General features: G+C 41.0%; 1 protein-coding gene across 1 annotated transcript in view; it reads right to left on the reverse strand.

The window, feature by feature from the left end:
* LOC110521793 (3',5'-cyclic-AMP phosphodiesterase 4B) overlaps positions 1 to 13,582 on the reverse strand; it is a 304,641-nt gene that overhangs the window by 129,672 nt on the left and 161,387 nt on the right. The gene's annotated exons all lie outside the window — the stretch shown is intronic.

Below are 13,582 nucleotides of genomic sequence, written 5' to 3' on the forward strand. Positions count from 1 at the left end.
GATGAATGTACAAGTAGAGATACTGGGGTGCAAAGGAGCAACATAAATAAATACAGTATGGGGATGAGATAGTTGGATGGGCTATTTACAGATGGCCTATGTACAGGTGCAGTGATCTGTGAGCTGCTCTGATAGCTGATGCTTAAAGCTAGTGAGGGAGATATGAGTCTCCAGCTTCAGTGATTTTTGAAGTTCGTTCCAGTCATTGGCAGCAGAGACCTGGAAGGAAAGGCAGCCAAAGGAAGAATTGGCTTTGGGGGTGACCAGTGAGATATACCTGCTGGAGCACGTGCTACGGGTGGGTGCTGCTATGGTGACCAGTGAGCTGAGATAAGGTGGGGCTTTACCTAGCAGAGACTTGTAGATGACCTGGAGCCATTGGGTTTGGCGACGAGTATGAAGCGAGGGCCAGCCAACGAGAGCGTACAGGTCGCAGTGGTGGGTAGTACAGTGGGGCAAAAAAGTATTTAGTCAGCCACCAATTGTGCAAGATCTCCCACTTAAAAAGATGAGAGAGGCCTGCTATTTTCATCATAGGTACACCTTAACTATGACAGACAAAATTTTTAAAAATTCCAGAAAATCACATCGTAGGATTTTTTAATGAATTTATTTGCACATTATGGTGGAAAATAAGTATTTGGTCAATAACAAAAGTTTATCTCAATACTTTGTTATATACCCTTTGTTGGCAATGACAGAGGTCAAACGTTTTCTGTAAGTCTTCACAAGTTTTTCACACACTGTTGCTGGTATTTTGGCCCATTCCTCCATGCAGATCTCCTCTAGAGCAGTGATGTTTTGGGGCTGTTGCTGGGCAACATGGACTTTCAACTCCCTCCAAAGATTTTCTATGGGGTTGAGATCTGGAGACTGGCTAGGCCACTCCAGGACCTTGAAATGCTTTTTACGAAGCCACTCCTTTGTTGCCCAGGCGGTGTGTTTGGGATCATTGTCATGCTGAAAGACCCAGCCACGTTTCATCTTCAATGCCCTTGCTGATGGAAGGAGGTTTTCACTCAAAATCTCACGATACATGGCCCCATTCATTCTTTCCTTTACACGGATCAGTCGTCCTGGTCCCTTTGCAGAAAAACAGCCCCAAAAGCATGATGTTTCCACCCCCATGCTTCACAAAAGGTATGGTGTTCTTTGGATGCAACTCAGCATTCTTTGTCCTCCAAACACGACGAGTTGAGTTTTTCCCAAAAAGTTATATTTTGGTTGCATCTGACCATATGACATTCTCCCAATCTTCTTCTGGATCATCCAAATGCTCTCTAGCAAACTTCAGACGTGCCTGGACATGTACTGGCTTAAGCAGGGGGACACGTCTGGCACTGCAGGATTTGAGTCCCTGGCGGCGTAGTGTGTTACTGATGGTAGGCTTTTTTACTTTGGTTCCAGCTCTCTGCAGGTCATTCACTAGGTCCCCCCCGTGTGGTTCTGGGATTTTTGCTCACCGTTCTTTGACCCCACGGGGTGAGATCTTGCATAGAGCCCCAGATCGAGGGAGATTATCAGTGGTCTTGTATGTCTTCCATTTCCTAATAATTGCTCCCACAGTTGATTTCTTCAAACCAAGCTGCTTACCTATTGCAGATTCAGTCTTCCCAGTCTGGTGCAGGGCTACAATTTTGTTTCTGCTGTCCTTTGACAGCTCTTTGGTCTTGGCCATAGTGGAGTTTGGAGTGTGACTGTTTGAGGTTGTGGACAGGTGTCTTTTATACTGATAACAAGTTCAAACAGGTGCCATTAATACAGGTAACGAGTGGAGGAAAGAGGAGCTTCTTAAAGAAGAAGTTACAGGTCTGTGAGAGCCAGAAATCTTGCTTGTTTGTAGGTGACCAAATACTTATTTTCCACCATAATTTGCAAATAAATTCATTAACAATCCTACAATGTGATTTTCAGGATTTTTTTTCTCATTTTGTCTGTCATAGTTTAAGTGTACCTATGATGAAAATTACAGGCCTCTCTCATCTTTTTAAGTGGGAGAACTTGCACAATTGGTGGCTGACTAAATACTTTTTTGCCCCACTGTATATGGGGCTTTGGTGACAAAACCGATGGCACTGTGATAGACTGCATCCAATTTGTTGAGTAGAGTGTTGGAGGCTATTTTGTAAATGACATCGCCGAAGTCTAGGATTGGAAGGATGGTCAGTTTTACGAGGGTATGTTTGGCTGCATGAGTGAAGAATGCTTTGTTGGAAGCCGATTCTAGATTTAATTTTGGATTGGAGATGCTTAATGTGAGTCTGGAAGGAGAGTTTACAGTCTAACCAGACACCTAGTTATTTGTAGTTGTCCACATATTCTAAATCAGAACCGTCCAGAGTAGTATGACATGTGACATTTCCATGTAAAAATGTGGTTTTGAAACTGAATAATATGCCCAATCAATATTAGACAACAATACAGAAAACTCTCAAATTGCTGGAATAAGTAAATTAAATCAATAATGAGAGAATAGTCAGATGAATTGATAACTAAAATAGCAGTGAGGATGGCACTCTTTTGCCAAGTGCAGAGATAGGTGAATGGGAATGCTACAGGCTTTGTGTTGCAGCAGAAAGATTAGTGCACATCAAATCCAGAGGTTGTGAGTTCAAATCCCAGATGTGGTCATACTTTAGCTGAACAGCGTACCAGCAGAATATCCCACTGCTGGCTTTCCTCTGAAATTAAACAGGGTCGGTCCGGGTCGTTCCCTGGATGAGAGACCAGATGCTGCTAGAGGTAGTGTTGGAGAGCCAGTCTTCCCTCAGGTCTTAAGATCAGTGCCCCAGGGCAGCAACGAGGACATTTCCCTGTGCAGGGTGCTGTCTTTTGGTTGGGATGTTAAACAGGTGTCCTTACTCTCTGTGGTAATAAAAAATACCATGGCACCAGGTGGGTGCCACACATTGGTGGTGGATGAGGTGAGTTTTCCCCTTACTATGTAAAGTGTTTTGAGTAGTTCCGTTGGTAGAAAGGTGCTATATAAACCCATTACTTACCACCATTACTTTACTTATAATTGTTTATAAGCATCTTAGCTGGCTGCATCAATATGGTAAATGCTTGGCAACCAAGCATTTACCATATTGATGCAGCCAGCTAAGATGCCTACAGAAGGTGGTGTATACAGCCCAACATCACTGGGGCCGAGCTCCTGCCATCCAGGACCTCTATACCAATTTCTGCAGCAAGGAAAGTCCTAAAAATGGTCAAACACTCCAGACACCCAAGTCATAGCCTGTTCTCTCTGCTACCACACAGCAAGTGGTACCGATGCACCAAGTCTGGAACCAACAGGACCCTGAATAGCTTCTACCCCCAAGCCCTAAGTCTGCTAAAAACAGTTAACCAAATAGTTCCCCGGACTATTTGCATTGACTCCCCATTGCACCAACTCCTTTGACTCATCACATACGCCTCTGCTACTGCTTATTATCTGTCCTGTTGCCTAGTCACTTCACCGCTACCTACATGTACATACAGTTGATTCGGAAAGTATTCAGACCCCTAGACTTTTTCCACATTTTGTTACGCTACAGCCTTATTCTGAAATGGATTATATTAATTTGTTTCCTCATCAATCTACACAAAATACCCCATAATGACGAAGCAAAAACGTGGTTTTTGGACATTTTTGCAAATGTATTAAAAACAAGACCCTTTGCTATGAGACACGATATTGAGCTCAGGTGACTCCTGCTTTCATTGATCATCCTTAAGGGGTGTTTCTACATCTTGATTGGAGTCTAACTGTAGTAAATTCAATTGATTGGACATGATTTGGAAAGGCATACACCTGTCTAAATAAGCTCCCACAGTTGTCAGAGCAAAAACCAAGCCATTAGGTCGAAGGAATAGTCCTTAAAGCTCTGAGACAGGGCTGTGTCAAGGCACAGATCTGGGAAATAATTTCTGCAGCATTGAAGGTCCCCAAGAACACAGTGGTCTCCATCATTCTTAAATGGAAGAAGTTTGGAACCACCAAGACTCATCCTAGAGCTGGCCACCCGGCCAAACTGAGCAATCGGGGGAGAAGGCCCTTGATCAGGGAGGTGACCAAGAACAAGATGGTCACTCTGACAGAGCTCCAGAGTTTCTCTGTGTTGATGGGAGAACCTTCCAGAAGGACAACCATCTCTGCAGAACTCCACCAATCAGGCCTTTATGGTAAATTGGCCAAACAGATGCCACTCCTCAGTAAAAGGCACATGGCAACCCACTTGGGAGTTTGCTAAAAGGCACCTAAAGGACTCTCAGGCCATGAGAAACAAGATTCTCTGATCTGATGAAACCAACATTGAACTCTTTGGAATGAATGCCAAGTGTCACGTCTGAAGGAAACCTGGCACCATCCCTACGGTGATGCATGGTGGTGGCAGCATCATGCTGTGTGGATGTTTTTCAGCGGCAGGGAGTGGGAGACTAGTCAGGATTGAGGGAAAGATGAACGGGGACAAGTACAGGGAGATCCTTGATGAAAACCTGCACCAGAGCAACTCAGAACAGACTGGGGCGAAGGTTCACCTTCCAACAGGACAACGACCCTAAGCACACAGTCACGACAACTCAGGAGTGGCTTCTGAATGTCTCTGAATGTCCTTGAGTGGCCCAGCCAGAGCCCAGACAGAGCCCAGCCAGAGCCCAGAAAATAGCTGTGTTGCGACGCTCCCAATCCAACCCGACAGAGCTTGAGAGGATATGCAAAGAGAAAGCTTGAAGCGTCATACCCAAGAAGACTCAAGGTTATAATCACTGCCATATTTTTGGATAAAAAAAAAATGTTTTTGCTTTGTAATTATGGGGTATTGTGTGTAGATTGATAAACCATTGTTTTTTAATTAAAATAAATTCATAAAGCTGTAACGTAACAAAATGTGGAAAAGGTCAAGGGATCTGAATATTTTCTGGATGCACTGTATCTACCTCAATTACCTTGTTACCAATGCACATTGACTAGGTACTGCTACCCCGTGTATATAGCCAAGTTGTCGTTTCTCATTGCAAATTTATTCCTCATGTTATTTTTTTTAGAATTGTTCTATTTTTCTCTCTGCTTTGTTGGGAAGGGCCCTTAAGAAAGCATTTCAAAATCAGATTTGATGGTTTGAAACATCTTAGTGTCAGAAAACGTCCTGATGACTGGTAAAACAAATGTACTGACATTCTTACATGGTCCTCACCTTTACGGACAAATCACATGAATTTCACGTGATCATGTTTTCACATTTGAAATGTTCCAAAAACAGATGTTTTCACATGTGAAATGCAATGTGTTTTCTGAATGGGAATGCCAGCAATCTGAATTTCCTGCTATGCCACCAGGTCTGTGACCATGACAGAGATCAGCCACAGATTTATTGGCAAGAATACATTTCTGACCTGCTAAAAGCTGCCCAGAATCAAGTCAATAATTGTGCGATTACACCAACGAAAGAGAATCAGTGCTCAGTGACACAAATTAATGCAAGCTTAAAGGGGAAGTTCACACATTTTTACATCTGGCTTTAATCTCACTCTTTCTGTGATTTTTGTTTGTCATACTGCTGAGTCATCACTTGCCATAGACTACAATGCATTATGAAAATGTGTCTAAGCATGTTATAAAATGCTCCAAAACAATCCAAACCAACACCCCTTAAATCAGAATCTCATTTTGGATAAATTTTTTGTTGTAAACCACATTATTCATAATTAAAAATATATATATATATACTGTATATATCTTGAAGGATTTTGATGGGGATTTTTGTATTATGTTAGTTTGACTGATGCAAAGGTGTGTCAATAGACTTTTAATTAAAAGAGAGAACTCTAATATGACTAGGCTATCGGCCAGTGAGTGAACTGCGCATCATTGGGTGAGTAAGTGAAAGAGGAAAGCTTTTATAGGATTATAATTTCCACATATTGTACAATATGCATCTCCACACACCTAGACCTAGGCTATTGACGGATTCAAGACAAGGTCATTTTTTATGATTTCAGATTCTCAATTTGTCAGTGTCAAAGTAGCCTGTCATTTCAAACATTTGTGCAGTATTAAAAAATGATCTGCTAAAGTTGAAATGTGTTTATATGCCTGTAGAATTCGCGCTTCAATAACTCTCGACCATTGTTACTCTCCCTTCTGGGGTGGTTACAAGGCTCTCCCCCTCCCTCCCTTCGGTAAATCATATCACGACTCCATTCTGTTCCTCCCTTCCTATAGGCAGAAACTCAAACAGGACGTACCAGTGCTGAGGTCTATTCAACACTGGTCTGACCAATCGGAATCTATGCTCCAAGATTGTTTTGATCGCGCAGACTGGGATATGTTCTGGGTTGCCTCTGAGAATAACATTAACGTATACACTGACACAGGCACGTGGAGGCCACACACACTACTGAGCCTAATTTTGACTTGTTTTAAAGACATTACATCAAAGTTGGATCAGCCTGTAGTGTGGTTTTCCACTTTCATTTTGAGTGTGACTCCAAATCCAGACCTCCATGGGTTGATAAATTTGATTTCCATTGATAATGTTTGTGTGATTTTGTTGTCAGCACATTCAACTATGTAAAGAAAAAAGTATTTAATAAGAATATTTCATTAATTCAGATCTAGGATGTGTTATTTTAGTGTTCCCTTTATTTTTTTGAGCAGTGTAATTGAGTTAATAAAGCTGCATACAACCATTGTCTCTTTTTTGTTTTCTTGAGTAAGGCAACTCCAAAATGCAGGTGTTTCAGCCTACCTCAGTGCTTTCTGTGGTGGTGGGGTGGGCCAGCAGAAAATAGAAGCATTGTGCTGTGATTGGTTCACTATTCTGTCACTCATAGGGATATTGCGCAATCGCCTAGCTTTGGTCTTTTACTAAGGTTAGACATCCACAATTTCAGCCCTTTGGGTCCTACCATAGAGTGATATTACAAGTGCCCTTCCAAGAAGGCTTAAGGTCATTGGCCACAGAAATTACGTCAAATCCCGTTACATGTACAGTAGCTTTGATTGGACTGATCATGTCAACATCTTACTTTCACAATCTTAACTAGCACTCATCATCGTGAATCAAGTCTACTGGCACATCCTTTTTAATCCTTGTCCTATGAAGATAAATAATGAATTGAAAATTGAGATAAAACGTATCGGTGCTCATCGGCCATTGGACATAAACATTGCACAACAAGTTGGAAATCGCAAATTCAACAATGAGTTGTTTGGAAGGAATCGGTGACCGTGGCTAACCGCAAGCATTGCAACTGGGAAGTCAGACTTGGAAAATACATCTAAAAAAAGTTTTTTTGACTTTGCCCCACCAAGATTTAAATGCTAAAATCGCCACTGATTGATACATGTGAGAAACTGAAAGTGAAAAGTCTGCAGCATTGCAGTTCTTGACACACTCAAACCTGGCACCTAGTAGCATTCAAAGACACTGAAATACACCGAACAAAAATATAAACACAACATGTAAAGTGTTGGTCCCGTGTTTCATGAGCTGAAATAAAAGATCCCAGAAATGTTCCGTAATCACAAAAAGCTTATTTCTCCCATATTTCTGCACAAATATGTTTACATCCCTGTTAGTGAGCATTTCTCCTTTGTCAAGATACTCCATCCACCTGACAGGTGTGGTATATCAAGAAGCTGATTAAACAGCATGCTGACTGCAGGAATGTCCACCAGAGCTGTTGCAAGATAATTGATTGTTAATTTCTCTACTGTAAGCCACCTCCAATGTTGTTTAAGAGAATTTGGCAGTACGTTCAACCGGCCTCACAACCGCAGACCACATGTACGGCCGCAGACCACATGTACGGCCGCAGACCACATGTACGGCCGCAGACCACATGTACGGCCGCAGACCACGTGGCAATTTTGGCATGTAAATCTTGGTGGGACCAACTCAAGAAAACATTTTTTTTAGATGCATGCCAGAACGGAATTCAGCTGGTCTGTCTGTCAATCCTAATGTTTTGTACACTCAGTGTACTGTGTAGCCACACAATAAAAAAAAGGAGTATGGTTGCAGTACAATGTTGTTCCCTGTTTTACACAAAAGTTCAAAGGTACACATACTGTAAGGTACCTTCAGAGGTACATGGTACTGGTCAGTACCTTTTAGGGTACATGTGCGGATAATCTAGTACAATGGAGAAAATATTTCTACACATTATTCAATATAAGGTATAATCATTACTGCACTTTGAAATGTAGGTGTAGCAATGTGCTGTCTCGGGCTCATTAACATATTTGGGGGCTTACTGTAAAATGTGTTGTATTTGAGACATTATGGTGTGGCAGGGAAGTGAATATTACAATGATATGGTGACTAGCTATGAATGAAATATTGCATGTCTCATGCACTTATATCAGTCTTTAACAAGGCAGGAGATCTGACAGTGTATAAACTTAGTGTTTATGAACAGAATAAAACAGAGCACATTTACTGGGATGGCATTCCCTCTCATGGGAGACCAAAAAGAGCAAGCTGAAAGACACACCTGCAATATGCTAATAGGGTACCGCTGCTACAGTACGCTGCCAAATAGCAAGTCATGTTTGTCAACATTAGCGTCAGTGAAGGCACAGTAGGTTACGGGCCTGTATTGCTAATTGCAGCCATTCGCCTAGTTATTGTGAATTTTAAAATAGCTTATGAAAAATGGTTTCCAGTTATAAGAAAATACAAATTTAAGCTAACTTCTAGCAACAAGTTGCAGTTAAATGACAGGAAAATGCTATTTTTACAGTGCAGCTCATTGGTGACACATGCTCTTACAAAGTTTGCAGAACAGACAGTGTCAAAGAAGTGCTGAACTTGCATAGGCATAACCATCAAACACTTAAACTGCTATAAAAAAAAATCCTCTGACTGTTGGCCCAAATACTCATATTTTCGATCACATCATTAAATATGCTAACGAGCCCCACCAGTATTCCCTCCCCCTCTCAATGATGAGCGTACCCTATATTCTAAATATTGGGTGGGAAAGTGACCCATTACACCTACAAGGTACCAAACTGTACCATGTGTACCTGTGAAGTGTACCTTTTACTTTTTTGTACTCCAGGGAACAACACTGGACTCTAACCATATTCTCAATGACATTTGACACCGGGATTTTTACATGTGCTCAAATGTTGTCACGTGCAATTTCATGGTATCAAATGTTGAAATTTGGCATACCCATATTGTCGCATTTATTTCACAAGATCGCGTGTTAAGTTAAAGTTAAATTCATGTGGTTTTTCCTTAAGAGTCATAGGCAGGGTAGGCAGTGTTTACCCTGTGAAAATAAAACAAAAAAACTCTTATGAAAAGCCAAATAAAAAATACAATTATATAATGCTTTTTTTCTCAATGATTCTCGTGGTTTTAAATCCATGTGCTAAAACTGCATCAATACCTCAGGAAAGGCGGCAGGGTATTCATGTCTTCCTTTCCATCCATTCAAATCGTTGACGAGGCGGGCGTTCCTGACTACAGTCACTGTTAATGAACAGGGTCAGCATAGGCATCACTGCTTTGCCTAGTTTGAAGTATCTTCATTCATTGCATTGAGACGATTTTCATATTGTGTGCATGCATATTGCCTAAACATGCTGTGTGGGTAAACCTGTGGTAAGCTCTGCACATTTGGACGTCTACATAATTTGGAGCTCAAATCCCTTGATCTGAACGAAGTTAGCTAACTAGCAAAAAATAACCTGACAAATGGACACTGAACTGCACCTCAAACAATTTTCCAAGTCGGAATAAGGTAACACACTGTTTGGAGGGTTCAAAGAGTGGAATATCAACTCTAATGAAAGTTAAGACTAGACAGAGGCAGAGTACAGGAGCTCTACAAAATGTGACTTTATTCATGACAGACAACCACAATCTCGCTCACTGCTAGATGTGGCGCAGCAGAACAGTACTGGACTGTCCACTTGTCTGAAACGTCATTACCAACTAATACTTTTTACCAAGACTTTTACACATCTTGGACATTTACTTTTGCTTTGTGGACACGGGGCTGCTCCCGCCACTCAATGCGAGCTCCACTGCCTTGGCTTCTACAAGATGCATGTGACTAACTACATCAGTTCTACATGCGTGGCTGCATGGGGATGGACTCGCGTGGGAGGATTCTTCTCTCCGATCGGCTGGATGCCCTAATGGATGGAGCTGCCTAAATGTGTGCTGCTAACAACTACTGTTTGTGTGTGTGTGACTTTTTTGTGTCGGTGTGAAAATGAAACTGAAGGAGGCCTTGGGGATGGGTCTCCCACACAACCGTGGGCCTGCTGTGTGCCTACAGAATAAAATAATGGACACGGGGCTTTGCTGCGTCTTCTACAACTCTGTCATTGAGAGGTTCACACTGAAGGACAGACGATTGGACTTCATTTAAAGTATTGTAGGCCTAAATGCATTTTCCTTTACAATTTGTGGGTTAGGCAACCATTGAATGGACATGAGACTAGATAACATCCCTTTGATGCATTCAATTTATCAATAAATAATTTCATTTTAATTAGACACTTTTCTTTACTTTTTGAGCTGCATTTTTGCTGTAATTCTGATTACTGATATGAACAATTCATTCAAACCTTATTTATAATATGTGTGCGTGTGTAATTATATTTCACATATTCATATTATGTGTGTGTGTGTGTGTGTGTGTGTGTGTGTGTGTGTGTGTGTGTGTTTGAGTGGGGCATTGGAAGAATTGTAAATCCATTGTGAAAGGCTATGGAGTTTGCGTTGTAAACTATTGAGATGAAATGTGTCCATATATTGGTATTTTCATGCCACCTATTGGTTGTAACTGTGGATGCTACATCGGTCTACAGCTGAGCTGAGTTGAGCAGTGTGTCATTTTGTGAGATGATATGAAATATGCCGCTGTTGAAGGTTAGAAAAGTAGAATACATAAGGTGCAAACTCGAAATTTGATTGTGGTTCAGCAGTTTCCTCTTGTTATGTCAGTCACTCAGTTAGCCATGGTAAATTAGTCTAGCCAGCTATGTAAACTTGTAGTAGTCATGGCCAAATACCAACCGGGCACGCAGGGCACGTGCCAAAGGGCCCCGACCCCCAGGGGGCCCCCATTGATTTTGTTAGTCACTTTCACTCAGATATCATATTAACATGGTATAAGTCATGGCAAAATGTGTAGAATTGCAGGAAAAATCCCAGAATGAATTCTAGCCTGTGCTAGCAAAACAGTTCTGTAGTTTAGCATCTTCTTCATCTGACCACTTTTTTATAGACCAAGTTACTGGTGCTTCCTGCTTCAAAGCTGGAATAAGGAGGATATAATTATGGTCAGATTTGCCAAATGTAGGGCGAGGTAGAGCTTTGTACGTGACACTCTTTCTAAAGACTGTTGACATCTTCTGGAAGCCCTAGGAACTGCAATCTGGGAGGTATTCCTTTTACATTCCCATAGACAGCCATTATAATGAGTGGTGAGCTCAATTTTTTCCCGGATGGATTCTCCTAAGGTCTTTGCCTACCATATCAGTTATGTTATACTCACAGACATTATTTTAACAGTTTTTGAAACTTCAGAGTGTTTTCTATCCAATACTACCAATTATTCACATATCCTAGCTTCTGGGCCTGAGTAACAGGCAGTTTACTTTGGGCACCTCAGTCATCCAAACTTCCAAATACAGCTCCCTACCCCGAAGAAGTTAAAACCTGTTGAAGCCAGGGGTTCCCCGAGGGGAACTCCACCCCTTGTTCTCAACACCTTGTTCATCTACCCAGCGTGTCACATTTTTTAAATGTTTTACGGCGAAAACACAGCACATATTTATGTTAGACCACCACCAAAACAAAGACAAAAGGCAGCCATTTTGTCCCAAAAAATATAAAATGACAAAAGCAGGATAAAAAAATAAATAATTGACTAACCTCTTGAAAATGTTCAGAAAATTCTCAAAAATGTCCGGAGGAATTATAGAAAGCTACGCCAGATAACAGAAATACTCATCATAAACTTTGACTAAAGATGCATGTTCTACATATAATTAAAAAGATGCATTGGTTCTTAATGCAACCGCTGTGTCACATTTTTTTTTTACGTTACGGAAAAAGCCTAAACATTGCAATAATCTGAGACGGCGCTCAGACGTAACAATATTTCTCCGCTATGTTGGAGTCAACAGAAATACAAAATTACAACATAAATATTCCCTTACCTTTGATGGTCTTCGATCAGAATGTGGTGGAAGGAGTCCTAGTTCAACAATAAATCGTTTTGTTTCATAATGTTCAATTCTAGTGTCCATGTAGCAGCATTAGCTACCACTTTCAGCTCAAATGCCCAAAAAATGACTTCTGGTCCAGGATAATTTTGCATCAAAACTTCAAAATTACATATTACAGGTCAACGAAACTGGTCAAACTAAGTGCAGAATCAATCTTCAGGATGTTATAAACGTACAAAACGAATGGCATTCCAATCCTAGTTCATCTCGGGCTGATTGGAAAAGAGGAAGCACCCCAAACGCATATGCGTATTCAAGCACATGAATCTTTTGCGACACTGTAGTAAATTCCTTCCCATTAGGTCAAAGTTCACAGCACATGCTCCAGCACATCTAGTGGAAGACATAGGAAGTTTTTCCAGATCCATAACTTGTTGGGAAGGGAGGGGACGATGACGTCAAAGTTGCCCCAACTTTCAGGATTCCAAAACTAGTTTGGAAGATTGCCTGCCCTGTGAGTTCTGTTATACTCACAGACATAATTCAAACGGTTTTAGAAGCTTCAGAGTGTTTTCTATCCAATAATAATAATAATAAGCATATATTAGCAATTTAGGACAGATTTTGATGCAGTTCACTATGGCCACACAATTCATCCAAAGGGGAAATACTGCCCCCTATCCTGAAGAAGTTTTAATAACCTGTTTTTAAATTTGTATAAAGATGTGTTTTCTTGCAGACATTGTCTGTGAAGTTTGTAAGTTATTTGGTAAGTATATAGCATATGTATCTGTCTTGTATTCAAAGTAACGTTTACAGGCATGTACATATTTGTATTTTTTTACATTTTGAAATATTTGAAACTTTCTCAAATTGGCTATAAATGTATATATTTGCATATTAAATGTATTCATTGCAAGTAAAATGTCCAAATGACTGAAAATGACAGTTCAATTGCCCAGTTCCTTACTGCTCCTTAACCCCTTATCCCTAACCATTAATCTTTTGTGTCCAATTGGACATTGGTTTCTAGTTAGTGTTCGCATATCTGGAGGTTCTAGATTTGTGTACGTAATATGGCAGAAGTCTCCTGGAGTCCATTACACAGCAGGGTTGAGTCCTCACCAACTTTCTACACCTATCAAAGCCCCATCAGGTCAAACACTACAAAGATAGAATAGAGGGTTAAATGCCTTAATTAAAAACAAAATCATTCTCTAGGCCTGTACCTTGACGTGTTGAGAGGGCTTCCAACTAAACCAGGCCCATGTTATTGAACCCATGACTGAGACTAGCTGCCTGTCGAGGACAAGTGACAGGAAGAACTAGCCGCAGCACCTGATCAATCATCTCTTGATTCTTTCCTCTCTCCTCATCCTTTAACTCTTTCTC

This window comes from Oncorhynchus mykiss, chromosome 4, assembly GCF_057628025.1.
Source record: "Oncorhynchus mykiss isolate SJ-2025 chromosome 4, ASM5762802v1, whole genome shotgun sequence".
NCBI classification, from domain to species: Eukaryota; Metazoa; Chordata; class Actinopteri; order Salmoniformes; family Salmonidae; genus Oncorhynchus; species Oncorhynchus mykiss.